The sequence below is a fragment of the Bombus fervidus genome, chromosome 19 (genome assembly GCF_041682495.2).
Source record: "Bombus fervidus isolate BK054 chromosome 19, iyBomFerv1, whole genome shotgun sequence".
Lineage (NCBI taxonomy): Eukaryota > Metazoa > Arthropoda > Insecta > Hymenoptera > Apidae > Bombus > Bombus fervidus.
The window spans coordinates 862,726-887,043 of NC_091535.2; the positions used below are offsets into that span (position 1 = coordinate 862,726).

Consider the following 24,318-nt stretch of genomic DNA (forward strand, 5'->3'; position numbering starts at 1 on the left):
GAAGGTCCTATGTAAGCAACAGGGGGTAAATGTACCGATCAGAAACGTATACGTGGCGCGATGATGGTACAAATTGTATCCCCGCGATTTCCTCCAGAAGATCCGTAGAAATTATAGATAATCGATCGTCGTCGACGCCGAGATAGGAAGACCGAGGGAAATAATATTATTTATCAATCGTCTGTCCCGTGTCGGTCAAGTCCCTTTTGCTGCGTGCACTGGCGGAGCCTCAGTGAGATAGTCTTGTACATGTATAATGCATCCCACGGGAACACGTTGCCACCTTCGTCCTCGTCGATTGGTACATACGTAGTTGCATTCAAGAAGCCTCGTTAATGTGAACGTATGTGTGCCCCATACGGGAATATGTATTTGCTATCCGGCTGTGCAGAACATACCCTTGGAAACTTGGTGGATATTGTAATTTCATCTAATTGTAACAGTAGCTCGTGAAACTGAAACCATCAAGTAATGTTTAACGTAGCTTTTAACATCGTTTCAATATGATTGGTATATCATACCGATATTTTTCCAATATTTAATCGGCTTATCCTTGAAAGACATTTTATCAGAAAATACAGGATCGCCCAGCAGACAGGACATACAGCATCGTTTTCCGTAAAATCTACACGTAGTTCTATAAATCTTTGTCGCATACGGGTATCTATACGTCCATATAGCCGTCTTTATGAATGCAACTATTTGATGCGGCGTATGTATGGTTACCTGAATCGAATATACAATATATACACGTACGTGCACGGCCTGGTCCCTGGTCCTACGTAGAGCGTACGCGCGCACTTCTCTAAACTGCTCTCGCGTTTACGAACGTCAGTTTATTCAAATTTTTACGCACGTGCATAGGCATTTATGCGGCGAATACGTAGGTAAACTAGGATGCCGGTTGCCAAGTTGAAAGATGTATCCCACTCTGGTACCAAAGGCTCGTGGTGAAACTCTAAGGAGGTCACGGAGCTGCTGAATTTCCGTATCTAATTTCAAATAAATGCTCCATCGAGCACCTGAGAGCTCGTCTTAGTTTCAAATTCAGAATTCAATTCCCCCGCAGAAAAAGGGAAACTGGACAATGTTAATGAGTCATGACGCGGAAACCACTGTTAGAGAACTAACTGCTACTTTAAATTATAATGCAGGGAAACACGCGCGCTGGATTATCAACGCAGACAGACACGCTGCCAACTTTTGTATACTTCTAAATATTTGTGTACTTACTATGGAACTATTCGCGTAGCCATCGTACCCGTGGAAAGCTTAGGATACAAATATTAATGCAACCAAGTTATAAGCTTATGGATAGTGTGCTTCTTACAACGTTCTACTTCCGACTACGCGCACGCGTTAAATATAACGATAGTAAAATCTTACATTTAGAAACTCGATTCACGATTTATCAAATATAGAGATGGCATTGACTTTACACTAACTAATTTGGTTTAATTATCAATTTAAGTTTATACCTTTTCCTAGTAATTTTTAGAACTTTCTTCTTCATGGCACAACTCGTAATTAAAAAATAATTAACCATACCGCAATTCATCTCGGATCAGTCCACAAAATGCGAACGTACGGCTGGCCGAATTTTCGATCGGTACTATGTACGCGCAGGAGAATCGTTCGAGTATTCTGTTGTACGTTAGGTCGGGTGAACTGCAGCTACACCTGCACGTATGCAAGTGCACGAACAGTACGTGCGGCGTATGTTGATGGGGTTGCGGTTTGACTCCGGTGGCTGTTGGATAGCCCGCCGTTATTATCCGTAACTCGTGTTGCGGCAGTCCCGGAACAAACGCGGCCGAAAACCTTCGTTTCCTGCGCTGCCTCTACGTCAGCTTCATTCTCTTTTCCATGGGGCCTGTCCAGCCCTCCCGGTGACCCCGGAACTGAGGATGATTCGTCACTGTCGCTAAACGGGATCAGTTATGTTATTGTTCCCCTCTGACCACCATTCCACGGTTGCGTTTTATCGATTACACTCAATTATTATACATTTTATTCCTCCCTACATCGTATAATTCTTACGATTAATATCACACCTTCTTTAAATCAATCACTTAATCAAACAGAGTATCGTTCAAATGGAAAAAGCAACCGGAAGAATATCGAGAATATCGAGATGGTAAGAAAACGGTTGTATTCTGTACGTACGCCGGACCTATTGTACTTTGGAAATGACACGATAATGTATTCTTGGAATATTTTGAAAGTTTTCGTGTTACTCAGTACACAGGGCAATGCGGAATTGCCTCCACCTGTATTGTATAATCCATAAAATTCTTATTTCCGGAGTTCCATCGCAGCCTGGTCTGGTAAACTTTTAAATTTTCCACCGTGCAGCATGCGCAATTCAGAGTTTGGGAAGCAGCGATGTGCTTGTTTCTGTGTTGCGTTTCTACTTGCGAGATATTCAGTTTTGAAAACGGTTTCTCGCGTGTTATTTCAACGAGATCTTTTCACGTCTTTCTTTTCTACGTGTTTAAGAATCCATCCCGGAAATTCTTCATTATAACGACGAGCACGATCTCGACTACCTTGTCGGTGCCAAGAATCTACTTCATCCACGCCTCGGTCGAATTCACGCGAAAGTTGTAGGCTATAAAGTGTGAACGTTCATCGAGTTTGAAAAGGGCGTAGATAACACGAGCTCCGTGTACCGTTTCACGCGTTTACCACATTTTTGCATTTGTCCGATCGAATTAAACCGGCCGTGAAGCGGTTTCGCGAGGCAAGATGTACCGTCGAACGAAAGGCGGCTGGTGATCCGACGTGAAATATCTTAACCGCTCCCAGAGGGTCCTTGTCCCTTTTCGTCGAATTCGCGGGCAGACTGATAAAAGGAGAGCCGGAGAAGGCGAAGGGTGTGCGTCGTCGGGAAAACGAGGAGGCCGGTGTTGCTGGTTGCTTTAGGGCCGGTTTTCGTATGATGGCAGAAAACCTTTGGCCCTTCAGCGAGACGAGCGGATTACCGTTTTTGGCTTTCATCGTCGTGCAAAAGAGTTTCCCCTCTCGTACCGTGCCACGTCGTACGAAATTCATTCTTGATCTCACTAAATGTGATAGGAAAAGGAAGTGATATTCCCCCGACGCTTCCTTCGTAGGAAAATTCCGGAACATTTTATTAAAGAAATACTCGAGTCTGTCCGTGAGGTGGACAAACGAGGTTACGCGAATAAAATACAGTTATTAGCGAACCGAAGAATTACGATGGTATTTAATAATATTTTACGAAAACACGCGATATCTCTCGTTTCGATGCACGATGAAAATGCACGTCGTGTCTCGTCGATGGAGTTCGTTGGAATTTGTCAATTGTAATTCACGCTAACCCGAGTTCTCGGGCAGATGGCCGTGTTACGGCGCGTCCGACGATATTTAAGATATCCTTCAAGAAGCTTTATGAAATCCCAACAAAACATAGCTTGGTTGGAAAAAGGAATTTGTTTGGTTGTATGTTGTAGTCAGGTATGCCAGGAATGGTCCACAGTTCAATGGCTGGTAGCCGACATCTCCAGAGACAAGGGAATATCGCGAGAATATTTGCGAGACCGTTTCAATCCTGGCCACGCTGTTCAAATTTTTATTTCGCGAGAGCGAGAAAGCTGTGAGGCGAGTCGGTTACGGTGCACATAAGAACGTACAATGTATTTTCACCCTATCGGCTGCAGTCCTCTCACGGTGTGTCGATATCCTCCTGTCCAAAGCCTTTGACCTCGAAATTGCCGTTCCCTTTTAAACTTCCTCGCAGCCATTTCTTTTCGACGCAGCGCCGTTCTGATTTTTCCTCGCTTTATCGCGCCGCGCCCCACCACGCCTTTTCTCCTCTCCTTCTCTCGCGATTCGATATGCAGCCAGATTTTCACGATGCAACGGTGGAAAAGTTGAGCGCGACCAAGCACGATGTAACTTGTGATTAATAAAGGCGTTATATAAAAAGATCTCGCAAGAGTGACCGGACAGTGTTTGCGTTGGCAAACTTTTTAAAGTCGCTTGCTACACTGGTAGCTTGCTGAACCTTAACTTTTTCTATGCTTAATAATAACGTCTCTGTTGCCTTTTAATTGCCAGTTACACGTATCATGCAGGATTGTACAGCTAGTTTATCGCTAGTCGTCTAGTTAGATAGATTTATTTGGCAATTAAGCGATCCAGGGAGCAACGCGGATAGCAGATTAAACCAGTTGCACGGAGATGTAGCAGCTTTTATGATATATACATATAATGCCTACCGTTACCGTGAAACAGTGACCGAGACTTTTGTTTTTGTTTTGTTCTAAGTTAGTTGATTTCGATCGATCTACTGGGTCAATCGTGTCGTTAGTAATTCGCGTTCAGCCAACGAAAGATAACGACGATATTCCATTACGCGATTGGTGAATTTAGGTTTGCCTGATAGCCTGATTTAAGAGATGAATTCGCATGCCAGTCACTTCGAATACTACCTTGGCTATCTTTCCTGCGCAATGAGCGACATAAATCAAGTTTGCGCGATTCGGATACGCGCGATATATCAGTGACAGAATATATGAAAAAAGAAAGAAACGAAGAAAAGCAACGTCGGCGTCGGATCCGCGAAGCCATGGCAACCTACCAAAACGCGATCTTCGTGGTGAGTTTAAATGACGACACAAAATACGGTATGCCGACTGCATAAGTAACGCGGTACGACGAAGATTAAAATTTATCACTGAAATTTCAATCGCGTCGGTGAAAACGTACGAACCTTTCTGATTAACGGAATCGTATCAACATTTCTAATTGCATAATCCAAATTACTCAAAACGTTTCTTTGAAAGTATAAAGGTTTGCTCTCCTGTATTGCGCGAAATCAAAAGTTAACCTTTCCGAAAGGAAGGAAACATCGGTGTAGCTACGCGTCTACATGTGGGTAAAACAGGTGTTGTTTTAAACGAAATCAATAAAAAAATTGAAAACACTGAGACTGAACGGGCCTTAAACCCCCGAAGTAGAGGACGAAAGGTGCTAGCACGACGAGGACCGATGCAAGGGAATGGGACGGAGTACGGTTGGTAGAGAAGAGAGAAGGGGAGTCAGCACCGAGAGTGTACGCCAGTGTTCGGGAGAGTAGCAGCGAGAGAAGGAAGGAGAAAGCGACGGAAAAGAGGGACGAAGCAACGCGCAAGGGTAGGGAAATGTAGGTAGGGATAGCAAGATCGTGAGATAGAGGGAGAGGGAGAGGAAAGCAGAAGCTGGAGGAAAAGAGAAAAGGACAACATAGAAGAATAGAATGCCTGTAGCGATGTATTTAAGCGAGTTCGAGTGCTTTTGAACATTCGATAGAAATTTCAAATTGGAAGTGTTACCTTAATTTCAAAAATTTTTAGAATATTCAAAATACTATATAATATAAATGCTCTGTTAAAAACAATGAAATGTTTAAAAACTGTAAAGATCTTCGGAATATTCGAATGTTTCGATGATAACTTTAATTATAACCTTTGATAATAATAAACGTGTATAACTGACTCATCCATTAGGCTATGTTCGCATTGTCGACAATTTTGTCATTTACTAAAAGGACATTCGTTTATACGAATGTGGGCGGATTTGACGACGCGACTGCAGAACGACTGTTTTGTTATTAAAAGAAGAAGAAATCGAATTTTCGATCGATGCGAGCGAGAGCGACAAAACTGTCGCGCGACAGTGTGTTCTCTAGTGTGTGCATAGCTTAGAACTATTATAACGATAGTGTCTTTTCAACAAAAAGAATAGTAAGCTACTTCGTGTATAAAGCTTGAAAAATTATCGGTCTTCGGAGACGTTCGAGTGTTTTAAATTCCCGTAGATCGACGATCCCGTTGGAGAGACTTGAACTCGACTAGTGCTCGAAGCGATTCGAACATTCGTACTAGTAAATTGCTCGAAAACTTGCGACATAGAGAATATCGAATGGCCATCGCTAGGTTCGGATGGGGTTTGCGAGGGGAAGGCGGTTGACGAGGGTTGGGAAAGCCGAAGCGTGGCTCCTCCGGGTGGGGGTAGTCGGTACCTCGAACGACTCCATGGGTCTCCAGTTCGCCCTGCCACGCTCAGTCCGACCCGGACGTTCGAGGGAGACGCGTCTTGTCTTCCGTAGTACGTACGCGTCATATCGGTACGCACGTTGTCGCCGTTGATAGCGTAACACATAGAGCTAGTCTCGATCTGTCGTAAATAACACACAGGACAGAACCGTCGCTTGGAGGCAATACTCGATCGTACGATTTACGGATACAAGAGAGAGAGAAAGAAAAAGGGAGAGAGAGAGAGAGAGTGAGAGAGAGTGGTGTTAAACTGGCTACTCTCGGACTGTGTGGGACTGGTACGGTGACCGCGTCGCACGAGGTTCGCAAAGAAGGGTGAGACGGAAGTAGGGAGAGAGAGAGAGAGAGAGAGTGAGGATTCAGGAGAGCGGGGAGAAGAGGGAGAGAACGCGAAGAAAAAGCTCTCTCTCGCTCTTTCTCTCTCTCTATCTCGACTGCCTCGCCGGCTTTCCACGGCCACGAATCGATAACACGCGACCGTCGCCGCGTCGGTCGTTCCTCTCTCTCGACCTCTTCTCGACGCTCGCTACACTCGTGCACGACCACTCGCCGCGACGATTTTTCCCATCGAATAAGCGCTTACCTCGTGTCCTTTCTCACTCGCCGTCGTCGTCGTCGTCGTCGTTGTCGTCGTCGTTGTCGTCGTCGTCGTCGTTGTCGTCGTCGTCGTCGTTGTCGTCGTTGTCGTCGTTGTCGTCGTCGTCGTCGTTGTCGTCGTCGTCGTCGTCGTCGTCGTCGTCGTCATTGTCGTCGTCGTCGTCGTCGTCGTCGTCGTCGTCGTCGTCGTCGTCGTTGTCGTCGTTTGTCGTTCTATCGCTTTTCCCTCACACTCTACACCACTGGGACGAAAGAATTGGCAAAGAGCTGTGTGCAGTCGTGTTGCGCCACTTTTGACGGTCGCGTGCCGCGCAACGTGATCGATACGATCGATGCGAGCAGTCGGCGCGAGATCGAGAGTCGAAACGATACTCTAGCGGCAGGTCGAGGAAATCCGCCAAAATATCAGCAACGATCTGGCTCGTTTGGACTACGGTTTCCAGTCGTCAACAAGGAATAAGGAAACACGTCAAAAAGTGATTCGTGTTCGACAGTGCGGGGTAAACGGAGGTAAAAGGCAAACGAGAGCGAAAGGAACGTTGTTGATCGGCCGCTATACGCTCACAGTGTTTTGTTTATTCGTGGAAGAGAATCGGTCACTGGATTCCCATTGTGCGTATCTCTGTGTGCCACGTGACGATCAACGTTTGTTTATTTTGGTGCTTTTTGTCGCCGTTTACCTTGTTTGGCTATTCTACCCTGGGCCTTCTATACCAGATTCATTTCTACTCCCTGGAATCATCAACAAGGTTATCTGGCTCGCGGATGTTCGTCGATATCGCGTGTGCCGATCCTCGAAAAGTAAGTAAACACTTTCTCCGTTGTTTTCTTGTTTTGGTAAACACGACTCGTTAAAGCCATCGCGGGCTTTCTCCACTAATCCCGGCTTGAACTTTGCTCCGAAATTATTGTACTTGTAAATTACCCGGTTGGCGTACGACCAAATGGTCGATGCTGCTAATTTAACTGTACGTTTTCATTAGTACGCGAGCCAGGCTCGTTAATTCGAGAATCGCAGCCTCTCCAGCTCCCGATAATTCGCACGGCGCTCGTGTAAACTAGGAACACGACCATTGACATCTTCGCTACTCGTACGAGAGGTGTCGTCTCGTTCGAGCTAATTCACTCTACTTACGGCTTGAATTGTTTTAAGCTCGATTCACCGAACGATTGACCGTATTCGCGCGTGTAAATTCCATTTGATTAGGGGCGGAATTACCAAGGTAGGTTAGGTTAGGTTAGGCTTACTTACGAATCAGAGCCGCAGTCGAAGAGATCGACCGCCAGTGGTAATTGTTGGGCGAGATATCGTAGTTTTTATGGAGGTATTTTTATCGCGCACTTTGCCGTCTAAACCCGTCGACAAAGCCCGTGACAGAGCGCCGCCGGCGACTTTGTAGATCGTTCACACGGTGAGATGTTTTGTTCCGCAGCCGAGGAATTAATCGATCGTAAAGAGGCTAATGTGAACGATACGCCGGCCAGCCGTGCACGGAGAACATTCGACAAAGGAAAGCGATATATCATGCGGGCACATTCTCTATTCTCTTCTGTTCTCTCTTATAGTCTCGCAAAAGACGCGTCCTTTTCTAAGCAAATGGTATCTTTTTACAATCCTTTTGTTTATGCCACCGCTCGAGGACCAGCTCTTATTCGGTTTTTCAGTTTGTTTTTTCACCTTAAAATGTCGTTCCACGTACACATGCATTTCGACTTAATTTGAGTAAATATTTGTTAATTGTCCGGCAATTATCATCCGTAACATTAAATAAGAATGCTGTGATATTAATATATTAACTGGATCATTTCTTAATCAAACACTTTTACAATTATAGGATTAGAATTTAATAAAGGCAAATCAATTTTAGTTAGACTGATTTAATTTTAGTTGTGGCAAGGATGAATATTATCTATTTCTAATAGAAATGATTCACTAAAAAAAATCATTCGTTACGTCAGTTTACAAGTAAATTGATTACTATATCCAGAAGACGAATTTATATCGATTATTATAACCAGGTTGAAGCATAAGAGTAGAATATTCTAGGATTTATATATATTATATAGAATAAACAGCGGGCTATGTTCCACACGTATTCCATCTTGAATGCAATTTTTAAGACGGGAAGACTGTGTCTGAGAAACAAATGCAATCAGTCTACTTTGACTGAACGTCTTTCAAGGGGACCTGGAAGGGCCTCCGCGGATCTGAGAGTGAGTTAAACGGCGCATTGATCGAGATATCATCTACTATCGTAGATTAACATTTCTCGAAAGAGAGGCGATTGCGTCACATGAGAGCCGCGCTTAGAGTCTAGGTGGAATTGAAAAATCGATTTCGGGCAGGGCGTTAATAAAAGATTGGACGTCGAACGTTAGGCGGACAAAATATAGGGTAGAGAATCTGTAATTTCGTTCTTCGTGGGATTCTCGAGTTCTCCGACGTCTCATTAGATTTTATCGCAGCGGGGTTCTACGGCTATAGTCGAGTACCGGATACTTGAGACTTTATTCCTGGCCATAGTCGAGTCACTGAAAGTTACATACTTCTGAAAAGTCCCGCCAGATTCTATTGCCTTCGAGGAGAACGCGACAAACTCTCGACCGTAGCAACATTACTATAAAATGCGCGAACTCTTCTGGATTACGTTCGAATTTAAGCTCACTCGATTAACGCGATATTTACAACTTTGGAATAACGGTTTCGAGTGGTTAAGCGACTGGTATCATTGTCGAAAAGATTCCTTACTTTAACAATTAAAGATTATTAGTGGCTAGACATGATCGATTTAATCTTATATGAGATTAGTCCAGACAAAAATTCCGAATACGATAGTATTTTCTATAACAATGTTGACATTTGCAACATACGTTACCATTTACATATGAGCATTTCGATATTCCAAGGAATATATTATCGAGTAAAGCTATATTAATATCTTTTATCGTACAATAAAGTACCTATTGTTGAAAATATCATAAATTTTCATTAATAATTGTTCTGTGCACTTCATGAATCTCGGAAAATAATGCTGTTATCTCGAAAGCGGGCTAAGAAAGGACGGTATGCTTAACGCCGTGTTTTCTGAACATATGTGTCTTTTTTCCAAAGATTATAATGAAAATAGTTTGACGATAGTCCCTCAGTTCCTACGAAATACCAAAATACTTTCTACGAGTGTACCGATTACATCACGTTGCTCACAACGAATCAGAGAAACGTTTCGTAATCATCTTCGTTTTAGAGCAAAACATATTTCAAGCAATGGATTTAGGGATTCAGGCGTCGTGGCTATTTTGTTCCTGTCGTTGAAAATGATGCGTGGCTGCAGTTGATCGGACGACACAGGGTCTCTTTTCGTCGAGGACGCAGCCGATGAGGTTACGGCGTATTTATTTTTAGTCAAGGCTGAAGAAGGAGACAACGAAGAGACGGAACTTTGCCTTATTGTTGGATTCTGTCAAGTTTGTTCGCAACTACGCACTGAGATATATAAAGTTTCCTGCACGGCACAGCTCTCACGGTGTACTTTAGCGCGCTTAGCACGGTAAGACAATATTGACTTGGTCGTGTCTCCCCAGAAAAGCTAGCAACTTTATTTTCAAGGGTTTCCGTTATCGGTGAAATCGCTGAATTAACCACTCGCACGATATCGTTTCTCCTCCTGTTTTCGAACAGTTCGACCAACCGTTCTTTCATTCCGATATTCCTTTTTCTCTCTCTCTCTCTCTCTCTCTCTCTCTCTCTCTTTTTTTGCTCTACGTTCTCATGGAACGTTTACCTATTCCTTTCCAACACTACGCACGCAAGAAATCGATCGGCTCCATGACCTCTTATAATCTGTTCATCGGTACGTTTTTAACAAGCAACGCAGGTAAACTTCTCGCGCTTCGCTTCGCTGTTCTTATTGCTTCCACGGTCTTAATAACAAGAACGGAAACTTATTTCGAGCCAAAGACGAAAAGTAAGCTCGTGTTCTCTGCTCGCGAAGAATTTGTCCCGCTTTTCGAAGCATGCATTCACCGGACACGAAAATTATATCCTTACACGATAGCGTTGTAACGAAAGTTTCTCCGAGTAGGTTCTATCGCTTTTCCTCATTTTGCCGTGCACTTGAATTATCCTGAAAGGAAACTACAAAGTCAGCACAATTTTTCATTTTGCTAGAATTTTACAAGTTTCTTTTTGTTTTGTACATGGTGTTAAAAATTGTAGTGGTATAAGTCAAGACTTTGAGAATTTGAACGTAGTCGTTACAACTTTCACTAGTTTCATAATAATTCATTAAGTTGCAACTTTATTACGCACGATGTTTTCACTATTAGAAAAAATATGTTTTTTTTTTTTTGTATGATAATAGACATAAGACGCTATTTTATGGAAACAGAATATGACTTACACCATTTGATCATGACAATTGTGTCCCATTATAGTGCTCATGAGATTTCAAAATGTTTTATATGACTCATATAATGCGAACATGAAAGCTTTTTGCCGTCGCAAATGAGTTTTCAAACACTTTTGTACGCCAATGTATTTATCTGTTAACATGGTCCTAAAATAACTTAAAATAAAACACTGATATAAAACGCACAGGTTATCTATCGATAACGCATTATGTATCGATCGTCGTAGAGGAACGCACGTGTCGGCGTTTATGGCTTTAACGATTGTTTTTATCTTTGGATACATGGTTGGCGTCATTCGGATTAGCATATTTACCAGCCATAGTATAATTGACCGGGCCCTTTCCCTCGTGATAAATATCGAAGGGACAGGGTTCCCCAACCGGTTTTCCCGAAAAGAAGCTCAGTGAACTTGTCCCATACGGTTACGGGACAAGGCGAGCGTACACGTACGCTTATTTAAATACCAAATAGAGCATTCCCCGCGAGTCTCGTGGCCTGTGATTTTCATGGCGGGCGGCGGCGTTGCAACGAGGGTCCGTCCTGGCGTGTCCTGAAGGGAGCGAAGCAAAGAAGAGGCAGGGGTTAGTCGGTGCGGCCTCAAACGAGGCATAAAATCGGAGATGAGTCTGTCGTCGCGAAACGAGTTGCCCTGCCGAGAGAGAAAAAGGGTCGCAAAACAGTTTCGAAGGGTGGCCGAGTATTAATCAATCCAAAAGAATCGCGCTCCTCCGCGAGATCCCGCCATTCGTTTCAACGTACTCGCACCTACATGCAAGCGTAACATGCAAGCATTACGTGCAACCGTTACGCGTTGAATATAAAGGAACACACGAGAGCAGGAAAAAGAGCGCTCAACCCTTCGAAATTTATATTCTCTCGCCAATGGCCTGACCACTGTCCCGATCGAATCTCCACCCCGCCACGGGGAAAATAACAATCGACGATATTTCGAAACGCGATGCGTAATGTTGCGCGTAAAGTTCAAGTATGTTTTACCGTGCGACGGCCGAGTACGAATTTCCGCATGAATTTTGGCTCGTTAAGCGATTCCCGTGATGATTGGAAATGAAAAAATTTGGAACGCGGTTGGAAGGCACAAAGGTTTTCAAATAATTGAAAGCAACAACGACGACACATCCGGGGACGACTTATACCGGGGATAAAATCGTTTCCGTGTTTTCGTATCGTTTTGGCCGAAAAATGTAGCTTCAATGCGAAAAACGACGGCGAAAAATCAATCTAGTTTCGTTCTCATAGAAGTTTGTGAAACCGGTGGAATCGCGCGGCGGTGACCGTTTCGCGATAACGGGAGGGCATGGTGGCACACGTGCGTTTTCATACGTATGTATATCTGGAAGAGCAGGTGGAATAGAGCGGAGAGAAGCGGAGAGGAACAGCTCGCATGCTACGACGCGTACGTGAAACTTCGCTTCTCGTTTCTTTTTGTTTTCCCCCCGTGCGCCAATTCGAGTGCCGCCCACTGCGAAACGAGCTACGGGACGGCGATAACAATGGGGTTGTTTTTACGAGCATCGTCGACGATCGGTCTCCGTCGCACCCGTTGTTGGTCATTGGAATCTCCGGCTCGGCCGGCGCTCGGACCCTCGACACACGAATTAATAACCGTTCCAAACCGCTCCGCCGCCGCTTCGGAATTAAAATATCCTTGCCGTGGTTGGTACGAGCGACAAATCCACAGAGGGCGGCGACGAACAGAGGAAAACGGGGGAGGGCTCTGGTCGACGCGACAGTTTGGCTGTCGAGGGGGGTGGTAGCGCGGATTGTCCGCAAGAATTAATCACTCGTCCAATCTGCGCGAAATCACGCCGTGTAATCACCTCGCGAGGTTTGTTATTAGCGGTCCGCGGCGCGTAAAGTACGAACATGCGGTCGTCGCCGCGTCCAAGCCCGTACACTACCATTTTAAAAGCTGCCGGAAATGGAAGACTATCGAAACATTGCGATGCTTGTATCACTCGGTATAGTTTTTTGTTTTTCGTTTTTCCTTTTTCCTTTTTCCTTTTTCATCGCGAATCTTCCATTCCTCGTATTGAGTTCTCGCACACACGTTAGCAATTTTTCCTATTTTGGATCATAACGGCAAAAATATCATCGGAATCGCATCTGTTATTTCGTAGAAAAATACGTTCGCAATGTTGGCGATGTAATCGATGCTTGTTTGTCTTGAAAAACGTATTCACCAACGAGACTTGGCCGCTTCGTAAATCTAGAGCTGGATGAAATATTAGGAGTAAATCACGCGTGTTGATTGCATCTGAATCCTGCAATTACTCTGTGCTCCGATTGCTAACTTGACCGTGCGCGATGCGTTAATCGATGGAAGTTCCAGTTGGATTTTCATGGTACATGTTGTCTAGCGAATGTTTCGTTCTTCCTGTGGATTTGAAATTTCGACATCAATTTCAAGGCAGGAATTATAGTAGAAAACAGAATGGTAGGGGAGGGGATATGGGAGCCAGTTCTAATTTAAAGGGAAACACGCGTATAGTTGGATCTAGTCAAAAAGCATCTCGGCACGGAGGAGGGAGTATAGGAGAGGAAATAGCTGCAATGGAAGGAAGCGAGAAGGAGAATAAAAGGGAAAAAGGAAGCCGGACTAAGATAGATAAGACCTCGTTATGGATTCCGGCAGCGTGCGCTGCAGGACGTCCTCATTGCTCGAAGTGTCCTGCAAGATACGAAATAATGTCGGTGTGCATCCTGAGACACAACGATAACTTATCCCGTCTACGCCCCGTAGAATTTCTCCTATCTGCCTCTCTCGAACCTTTCCCCTATCTCTGCTTCCGCGACCTCACCTCATACTTCCAATCTGCAATGGTCGCGACAAGCCTCTCTTGCCTCTCTTTTCCTCCATCTCTCTCCGTTCTGTCTCTCTCTTTCTTTCTTTCTTTCTTTTATTCAGCCTTACGAACAGCGTTCTTTAGCTTCGATCCACATCGAGGTCCCTGAATCTATATCGTGACCTCCGCCACGTATGGAGACTCGTATTTGGCCGGCCGTCGTAGTTGAAATAGGTTTAGTTTCGAAATTTCCCCGGGAAGAAACAAGAATTCTCATTAACAGTTTCGTTTCTGAAAGTTTTCGAATTAAGCAAGGCTGTTCTTTCGCGATCGTTTCGGAACGTATTTTTCCCTTTTATACATAATTACTCACTTCCATTTAGTAGGCCATTCGCAACTGCGCTCATTGGTATTTTCTAATCTTCTCGCGATGGCTGCTTCAACGAACATTTACACTTGTACAAAAGTGTACCAGTTATCCAGAAAGCTGTTACCTGAAGCGGCAGACGAAATGGTTCACTTAATTAACAGCTTGTCTCCTGATAACGTAGCGTAGGAAGTGTTCTTTGACAGTGCGCTTTGGGTAGACGACTAATTACAGGGCCGAGAAATAGTAGACGATTTAATTTATCCATTCCAGTGACTTCGTTTAATTATCTTACGCAATAATGTCGCCTTCTAAGAAGGTATTCGAATACGTAGTAAGTCAAGTCATACTTGCGCATCGCGAATGAGAATGTGGTAGGAAACATTTTGTTCAAGCTGGTTGTTAAAAAGTTTCTCCTTCGCAAGTAAATTGCGTCTCCCTTGAAATGAATCGAATTTACTTAAATATGATACTTTGTAACAAAAATCTGCTACCTTTGTTTGTAGTTTAAAAATATCGATATCTAGAATCTGTAACTAGTTATTATGCTGCATTATTGTGAATAAAGTATTATTTGTTGCATTGAAGAGGAAGCATCGGTAACCGCTGATTTTTCAGAGTTCACGATTTTATCGAAGTTAGAGAAAGTTTTACGCTATTATCATATCGATCATTTATACTACTAGGTATTTATACTGCTTGAATGGCACTGAAATGTAAATGTCACTTGAAGTGGGATTTATAGAAGAAACTAGGTTAAATGAAAATCTGAATAAATATACATTTCAAGGTGTCACCAAATTATTAGAATTGACGGCGTTCAGGCCACGTTCCTTTGGAATAAATATCTCAACAGTTTGCATACATCGCAATATCGAATGATACCTCTGATGAAGCTAGCTGCAGGCGGATGCTCGGTTTAGAGTTGAAATGGCGAAAGTCAAGCGTGTCGCTCGTTTCATCGGCAGTTTGGTAACGTTTTCTCGGTTTCCTGCCACCGGATGCACCGACATCGCGTGTTCTCGGTACAATGGTTCCCCGAAGAATTTCTTCGCAGCGTATTGCAGTTTGGAAAGTAGGTTCTCGTAGTGCATAGATATGGGAGAGAAATCGCTCGGCTGCATTTCTCCGGGATGTCAGAGGCAAGTTCCCGGCACGGGTTTGCTCCGTCGCAGGTCACTTTGAAACTTTCCTCCCCCGAACGTTTGCCATGCTTATGTCACGAAAGAAGGTGGCTAGGTTAGAAACAAGTCAGAAAAAAAGGTGGGGGTGGGGGTGGTGAGGGCAAGGTTGAAAAAAAAGCGGGTTAAAACGGAAGGCGGCCGTTGAAGGGACGCGACGCAAAACTCGGCAGCAGCAGCAGCAGCAGCAGCAGCAGCAGCTCGACTCGCGCCGATGAAAAATTCACCTCGACGATAACTCGAGCGTTGCATTTTTCATAGAGCCGCGGAACTTTCTTATCCATTGCTTATATCCGGTGTAGTTTTCCACCCAAACCAACAACCACGCGTCTCCAGAGGCTGATAAAGGTTCATGCAACCATTTGTTGTTCCACTTGCGTTTACACCTTTTCTCGATCATACCCTTCTAATTCTTTCTTTGCATCTCCTATCTTTACCATCTGGCGCTTGCAGAATGTGAAAAAGACTGTTTTCCGATGACATCGTTTTGGAAGTTATTTCCATTAGATTTTTAAGCCATTAGACGCCAATGTGAAAATAAGTCGCGCATCATTCGTTATTCATTGGACGAGCAGAAAATAATCCTGTTCTTAAAGAAAGAGAGAAAATTAAAACTAATTATCAATCCAGCAGTGCGGTATCATGCTGCGATCCCGCGAACTTTAGGAATTATTCGTCAGGTGTCCCAAATCCGTCCGTTTATGCAAATTTGGGTCGAACGTGTCCCGCGACTTCCGTCTATAATTAAGTTTCATTAAAACAAGACTTTCTTTGATATCCGCGACGTACAGCTACTTTGAGGGAACTTAAGTGACTCGAACAGGGCTGTGGTGGGGGATGGGGGAAGAGGGAAGGAGAACGAGCGTTCTATAAGTAAGTTGAGTAAAGTCAAATCCGACCGTGAGAACGTCGATAGGATTTGCTCTGGTGGCTGTAATTGAGACCGTATCGTTTTCTTCGCCGTTTGCATATGCAAATGCCCGACGAAACATCTGCTAATTTCTTTCGATAATTCGCGCGGATGATTGATCGTGAATGGTGGCCAGGTGCGCATTTATAGTGAATCAGGATTAAAGAAAATGAAGCAGAAAAGGCAAATGGAAATTGAAGTACGCGTGGTTGACCGGTCTCGCTAAAAATTCATACGACTTTTTTCATTGATACGCTACAACACACGTAGATACGCAAACATACGTAGATACGCATGTACACGCATCCTTATTTACATATCGTTGGAATGGTACCGAAAGTCGATAGCTACGTATTTACTAGTCGCAAATTAACCGAACGAACTTGGCATCCGAGCAGTTGCATTGCATTCATATTCCGCGAGCTTTCACCGCGAAACTTTGATTATCGATGACATTTCGTCCTGTCAGAGAGGAAAGATAAAGTGACTGCTGTCTTACCGAAACAAGTACGTTGTGATTACTATTTTTATCAGAGACTAGGAAATTCCAAACTTTACGTAGATATTCATTCAGTTTGATTTTTATTCCTCCATTGATTACTATATTTTTTCGGTTATGTACTAATAAATTTAAATCAATTGATATTTTCATTCCAGTAAGTTCTAAAATTATTTCGTACCGAATTATAAAGCAAACGTATGAAATCCTAAATTCTGCTCGTCACTAACGAACTGAATCGGTCTTTCAATGTGATATCGCGTTTAACACAGTCTATAGGCGCAGTCAGAAATAGACTAGCCAGCTCAGCTTCGTTCGCGCGAGACGTCCTCTCGATGACAGTTCGACACGTTCCATCCGGCTGGCCTATTTTCCTTCCAATTTTGCATTGATCACGCTATACCAACGATAAAAGCGTTACGTACGAATGATCGTCGACGTTGATTATGTACTCGGTGCGACCGTGAACCAAGCTTGTTTTCCATAACGCTTAGTTATGAGATGGGGAAAAGTTGATGGCACCTACCATCCAAGAGCAAGTGTCGTTCCAGATTTAACGAATTTATTGCATGTAATTGAGACGATTATGCGCGGACAATCGGACGAGGAAATTCCGAGAAGAAGATGGTTGGCATAGTGTTCTTTGGATAATTTTACAGATTCATGAAATACGAAGATTTATGTGAGAAGATAGAGTCGAAAGTATTTTTATCTTCCTTAAACCAGGGATAGCGGAAATAAAACGATGTTACGGGAAATCCCAGAAATCCAAGAAACAAAGCAGACGCATCGAAGATTCGTAGGAAGGATATTTACAGTGGTTCATGGCGGTACGATTAACTCTTAGGGAAAGTAGATCGAGCCGTTTCTGCGATTAAATATGCATGATTTGAGGTGAATATAAAATACCGGGGAGGATTCGACGTAGGGTGCACGCCGGTACATCCCCGGCATCTGTGCTCGAGGATTTAAGGACGAAGGATTCGTGGGTCCCGAGGGCGAACGGTGGAAGCACGAGAAACCAGAGGTTAAAAGAGGAGAGAAGCGAATAGAGGAAAGGAAAGTGGACGAGAAGAGGCGAGGGGAAGTGCAAGGTTGTTTGCCTTCCAAGACTGAAGGGGCTCCGCTTGCTTATGAAGTCTGATCGCGTAAGATGCTTCCCAGCTCCTGGAACCCCCTTGATCCTCAGATCGTTCTCATTCTCGTTCTGCCTTTCATTCTACTTTTCTTCTCTTCGTTTCTCTTCGCTTTTCTTCGCTTTTCTTCTCTTTTCTTCTTTACCTCTGACTCCACCTTGTTCGAACGCAAAGGGAGCTTCGATGTTATCTGTGTACGTACCTTATTCCTGGTTATCCAATATCTGTTAGACGTATAACGAACCAGGCCAAGGGAAACAGTCTTAAAACGCGGCTACTGCAGTAGCGAAAGTTAATCTTATTAATTGAGAGTCGGATTCTTCGGAGAGTTCTTGAACACGGGTTTGATGCTTTAAATTGGATCCTTTAATTTCTTTTGCGTGTCCCCTCCCCCCCACCCCCAACCCAACCGCCCCGCCGTTCCGCGCGGCGTCGTCCCGAACATTCGTTTTTTGTGCTTAATATCGTTGCTGTACTCTCTCTTTCTCCTTTGCTGATCGTGAATGTAAATATCATAAATCGTTTCGACGAGATTCGATAAAAAATACAAGAACGTCGAAACCGTAGTTCGTGGAACAGTCGATATTTCCCATTTACGTTGTCATTTACCGCGTCACTTTGATGCATATTTCACGGAAATTGTACGTTAAGAACGGGATCGACGATATCAATATTCGAGCGCTCTATCGCGGATTTTACTACTATATGAAGCCAGCCGAATTACGACAATTTAATAATGCAGCATGTCTAGTTATTCATTCGATAGAAAATAATCCGTTGGGCTGTAGGAATAATTACTGTAACGTTAGTGTAACAGTATTATCGTTGGACAGCGCGCAATATTAATCATCAAGGGTACTGTAGGCTGATGTACGTTATTACGTTTACATGACCATAGAAAGTGGTATATACCCACGGCATCATTAACGTGGCATGTTAATACACTAATAACACTTTCCTAACAAAACTGTATCAGGGGAGTCTAATTCGCAATTTTCGTCCCGAATGAGATCCTTTAGTCTCTCTCGAACGCGTTAATCAGAGCTGATCGATTCTTTCGTTTATTATCACCGGCCATTAAACGAAAGTGTAATTATAAATGGCGTGCAAATTGTTTCGAACGAACTCTAATCGATCTGCCTATGTAAATTGATTTTAGGATAAATTCACGGTCGATTTTGCGCTGACAGTCGAGAAAAGAAGCAAAACTAAAAGAGCAGGGAATGCGAAACCACCGAAAACTCTCGATCGTTCATCCACCTCATTAAGGATAGGCCGTTGCGCGGGGGCGTTCACCTAATTTAAATATTCCCCCGGTATTGGCCTCCCGAGAGTTTTCTAATTTAACCACGGCGCCCCCTATCGGTTCTTCCTTCCTTCTCGCCACGTTCTGCGACTCGTTAAAGTCTATTAAGCGAAGGAGAAAACGCGTAGTCGAAAAAGGGGTAGATGGGCGTGAAAGGGTGAAACACCGTTGACTCGAAGTGGAAGTAGCAGCTCGGCGCCTAGGTGAGAGAGGCAGGCGGTGCAATAGCTAGGCTGCCTTCTCGCTGTCCTGTCGTTGCTAGAAAATTTTGTCGGCCACGTATGCTTCCCGCGTCCTTCGGTGAAATTTTCCACCTCGAAGGATTCGATTCCATCGCACGTGTTTGGCCGTGCGAATTTTAACGCGCCGACAATTTCTCATTCGCTAAAGTTTCGGAAGAACTTGCATTTCAGCTCATAGAATTCCTTTAGCTCGCTTTTGTTCTGCCGCTTTCTCTCTGATTGTGACTTGTTGATTCGATCGGTTCATTTATAATCCTTTAAAACGTGACACGAAACACTCGAGACAAGAATTTCACAGTGTTCGTAAAGCTTCTTATCGGTTCTGACGTTCCGAAGATATGATATAACCGATCCGGTGAATCAGCTCTGTTTTTCCTCACGATCGTAGGAAGCGAATTACCAGGTGTTTGAAGATTCTGCATTGAACGAGGAAATTCGTCCTTTGTACAGAGATGTTGTGCCTTAAATCGAGATTTCCTCCAAGTCCCTTTTGACATAAATCATCGTTGCATAGACGGTGTTGGTATTAGCTAGTCTCGATTAATACTAATGAACCCGGATCGCGAAACAACATTTATAGGTTCATAAACGGGCTTGATCGTTATTGATATTCCTCCCTTACAGCCATCAATTAACATCGTGGCTGGTGCGTCGAGGGCGGTTTTACGAATTTGGAAGGGGTATTTCTGGTTGGGTGGCAGCTCGTTACGCCGGGCTCTCTCTCCCTCCCTCCCTTTCTCTCCCTTTCTCTTGTCCGGTGGACGAATAACCGCACTCATACACGCGTACAATGTTGGTGGACGTACAAAATACCGCGTACAAGGCGCGGAAACGCTGCAAGAGGAAGGAAGCAGATTCCATTTGCGGCTAAATGACTGATGCGCCCGCGTGTTGCGCGTCACGTTATGACTCTGGACGTGCGATGATATATCGCTGTAACCATCGCGCGCGCGCGCGCGCGCACGCACGCACGCACACACACACACCGACTCCCGTTTCTCTGTACCTTGCACAAACACTCGTTAACGTCCATGAGAAAGATGTACGTCTGCGCGTAGTTATGTGCGGTCTACGTATGATACGCGCGCATTGCCTTCCTTCTCTGTGGTCACTATCCTAAATGGAACATCCTATTTCGGTGCTTTTAACCGTACCAGTCTTTCGAAGATTTCCTACCAGTCACCGGACAATCTTTTCCTCTTTCGAACCGCGTTGGACGTGATTGATGAATCGGAGAAAAGAGACGGCGAATCGCGAAATAGTTGGCGACAGAAACATATGGTTCGAATCGTTCGGTCGACAAATTAACGTCCTCTGGAAGCTTTCTTTATAGTTTCTCCGGGGCTTGTCTCGTCATCTTAGAAATATCTCGCGAAATCGAAATAACACTTCGAACGTACACAATGGCGTGCACTGATGCTCGTTGAGCGTTCGTGGCTCAATCACGAGTAGAAACTCAGTAGCCGTAAGTCCGGAAGCTCGGACACAAACGGAGCGAGTTCGTATTACGGCGTGATATCGCTAATTATATATTAGCTTGGTCACCGCGTTACCGGTCGATAACGCAGTGCCCCTGGTTTTGTAGTTACGGCACTGGCAGAGGTTGGTGTACATATTCCGGTGCTGACCGTGCCGGTCCTGGCCGGAAGGGTCGCTATAGCGGTTCTGTGTATATACTTGTAAGAGGCGCGTAATTTGACTATCGGCCTCGGTGGCGGCGCATCACCGCGAGATTACTCCATTATACCTCCATAGACAATGGAAACCGCTTACGTGCCCGTAAATGGCTTCGTCTACCGCGAGCCAGTCCCTTCCGTTGCTTGCCTCCCTTTAAATCTCTCCATCCACTCTCGGCTTCGGCGTCTTCCTCGCGCCACCGTTTTCACCCTCTTGGCCTTCTCTCATTCCGCCACTCCTCTCCCGTTCTCCTTATTAAACCTCCACCCCCGCATCCCAGCCCGTCTTTAAACGACTCCGATGTTGCGCACCGCTGCGGAATCAATTTTCGGCTGGTTAGATTCGCGTCACGATTTCGAATTGATAATTGCGACGGTAAGAAGGAAGGGGGAACGATCGGGGGAAATAGCGAGTAAGTAACGCGTTTCCTGTCTGTCGGACAGCTTTCATTTCCTGTCTCTCTCGCTTCATCTTACGATCCAAGGTCAATTTTAACGTCACAGTCTGTCAAAATGTCAAAAGATCGCGTTCTTTTCTTCAAAAGCGAAAATTTTCTCTGTGTATTTAAACCTTATTAATTTCATTTAATCGGACGAACAGTCTCGGACATAAACATCTTGATGATATACACGTGGTAAAAGATTAAGAGTTTGGCCTAAAAATTGATTTTTCACCAGCGAGATATCGATTCGCCGACCTAGTTAGGGAGTACCTCGTTAAAGACGTCGTTCCCGGTCGTTTAACCACTCTGACGACGTTACGACATCGTCACGTGCTCATGAGACGCGTTCAAACACATCCTAGCAGGGTCGCTAAGGTTTATTTACTTACAGAGAGAAGATGTAGAGTAGGAGAGAGTAGAGAAAGATCAGCGATAAACCGAGGAGGAGTGGCTGTAATCACAGCGGGGTGCGCGAACGACGTATCGGTGCGTTCTTTGTTAGGGATGATTTATACTGGATATTCGATTCATTTACAAACCGCTTTGCGCAAATTGATTCGGCCAGGCTCGTTACCCGCCACAGATTTTGCATCTTCGTCGCAACCAGGGATGCAGGCGCACCGAAAGCGATTTATTGCGTGCCAGGCGAAACGATCGATTCATTGTTTTAACATTTAGATAATGTTTGCGCTTCGGCAGTGCCGCCTTTGTTGCGTGTTCGATGTGGAAAGAAAAATTGCGGATTAGGTGATAAATATTGTTCTTGCTTTTTGCGCGTGTAATTATTTACATGCCTGTGATTAACCGATCGCGATTCGGATAATCCAGTTGCTAGAACATGTGTATAAATAAGTGGACACAACTTTTTCGAGAAACTTCCCTCCCTCGACTTTTAACTTTCGAGATTAATGCAACATTTAGTCCTAGTTGCATCGTTATAATCTTTCTGACAACACTGATAACAACACCGAGATCTGATAAGACATAGGGATCCCCTAATGTAAGAACTACAGAGACTACAAAAATTACTTGTACATTATTGTATCTATTACAACGTTTATGTAAATACTAATTAAATAGTTTTTTAAGTATATAAAATTTCGTATTATTTAATTATACGTCTTTAATTATAAGTCTTTCATATGACTAGAAAAATTTAGTACTATGAAAATAAAGTATAATATGCATTTAATTAAAAAACGCTTTGCTGGAAAATAAGGGTATATGTAAATAGTATTTCTTGTAAGCTCTGTATACTTAATCCATTGTTTTTAAACTGAAGTAGCCTATACAGTGTGCCCTAATCGATTACTGTATTCATTTTGAAGAGAAAAATTCATCGTGCAAAGCTTAAAGTGCTGAGATTTAATCATACGACGTTACTAAATATTCCCGTATTTCCTCGAATTTACGCTTTACGCCTATTTATTCCATCGGTCTTGGCAAAAGTATAGCGACGGAAATCTCGATATCAGCATTAGCAAGATACGGCACTGGGTAGCTGCAATGGCTGCACCGGTCGTCCCGGTCCTCCTGGACGCCCTCTCTCCTGTCGCCTGCATGGCTAGCATCCCTCTGGAATATTAATATGACGCGAAATATTATAAGCCGCGACAGTCGACGCCACGGGAATACTAAATATTATCCTGCAGGACCCGACGGTGACTTGATGCTCCTGTTGGCGCTTACATTTTGCTCTTGGCAGCAACCTGCATACTATTCCCATGCACGAAACATGGTGATAAACTGCCCTGGTTTGCGTATCACCATTTCTCCATTATATATAAAAAGAACTTGTACTCACGACTCGATCACAGGTTTTGAGAAACGTGTCGTTTCGAATAATCACACGCATTGCGCGTAATTTAGTTAATTCAGTTTATTTTCTATCGAAAAACTGTCTATCATTGGCTTCTGTGAAAAAAGTGACCTCTGCTACAGATTAAATCTTCTGTAACTTGACCACGAGTCTAATTGTATGTAACGTGTCATTTCGAATAATCACAGGCTTACATGCAATTTAGTCAATTTAGTTTCTTTTCTACCGAGACTACCAAGACTGTCACAGGTTCGCGCGAGAGAAGTATCTGTTAGAGGTTAAATCGCGCGAGACTCTCGAACGAAATAACCGGCAAATCCCTTCTTTCTCCGTCGATGTGTCATTCTGTCCTTTTATACGAAGCATCCGGTGGAGAAGATATTCCTTCCGGCGGCAATCGAAGAGATACATATACAAGTCAGAGAAAAGTTTACGACATACGAAGTATCGGACGTACCCCCGGAGAGAAATAAAGAGATTACGATCGGGACGTGGTTTTGTTATCGATCGACTCGAGAGATGTTAAATGATATGGTTCCACGCGTGGATGACAGGATAGACACGTAAGGCAGGTCCGGGTGTTTAGCAGGACATTTATTGGATAGCGGTTGGTGGCGGCGTGCACGTCCGTTAACAGGTCGTTTTCTTTAATGGCCAGATAAACCGACGGACCGTCGACCGTTATTTCAGCTGAATTACTAGCGTTGACCGTAAAGAAAAGAAGAGAAACTCGCGCGTCTTGCCTGGCTAGCCGCGCTATAGATTTTTTCCCGCGTGCGCGTAATTAACTCTCCACTCGAGGTCGGACGAGGTAGGAAGCAGCGTGTTAGAAAACACTTTTAGAAAACGCGCGAGGATATGTGTAA

General features: G+C 44.1%; 1 protein-coding gene across 4 annotated transcripts in view; it reads left to right on the forward strand.

The window, feature by feature from the left end:
• Positions 1-6,083: 6,083 nt before the first annotated feature.
• LOC139996920 (uncharacterized) overlaps positions 6,084-24,318 on the forward strand; it is a 268,251-nt gene continuing 250,016 nt past the window's right edge. For 3 of the 4 annotated variants that reach the window (XR_011802448.1, XM_072021458.1, XM_072021459.1), the window contains exon 1: positions 6,084-7,460. The gene's annotated coding sequence lies outside the window, so the exon portion shown is untranslated. The remainder of the gene's footprint in view (positions 7,461-24,318) is intronic. The other variant, XM_072021457.1, reaches the window with a different exon arrangement.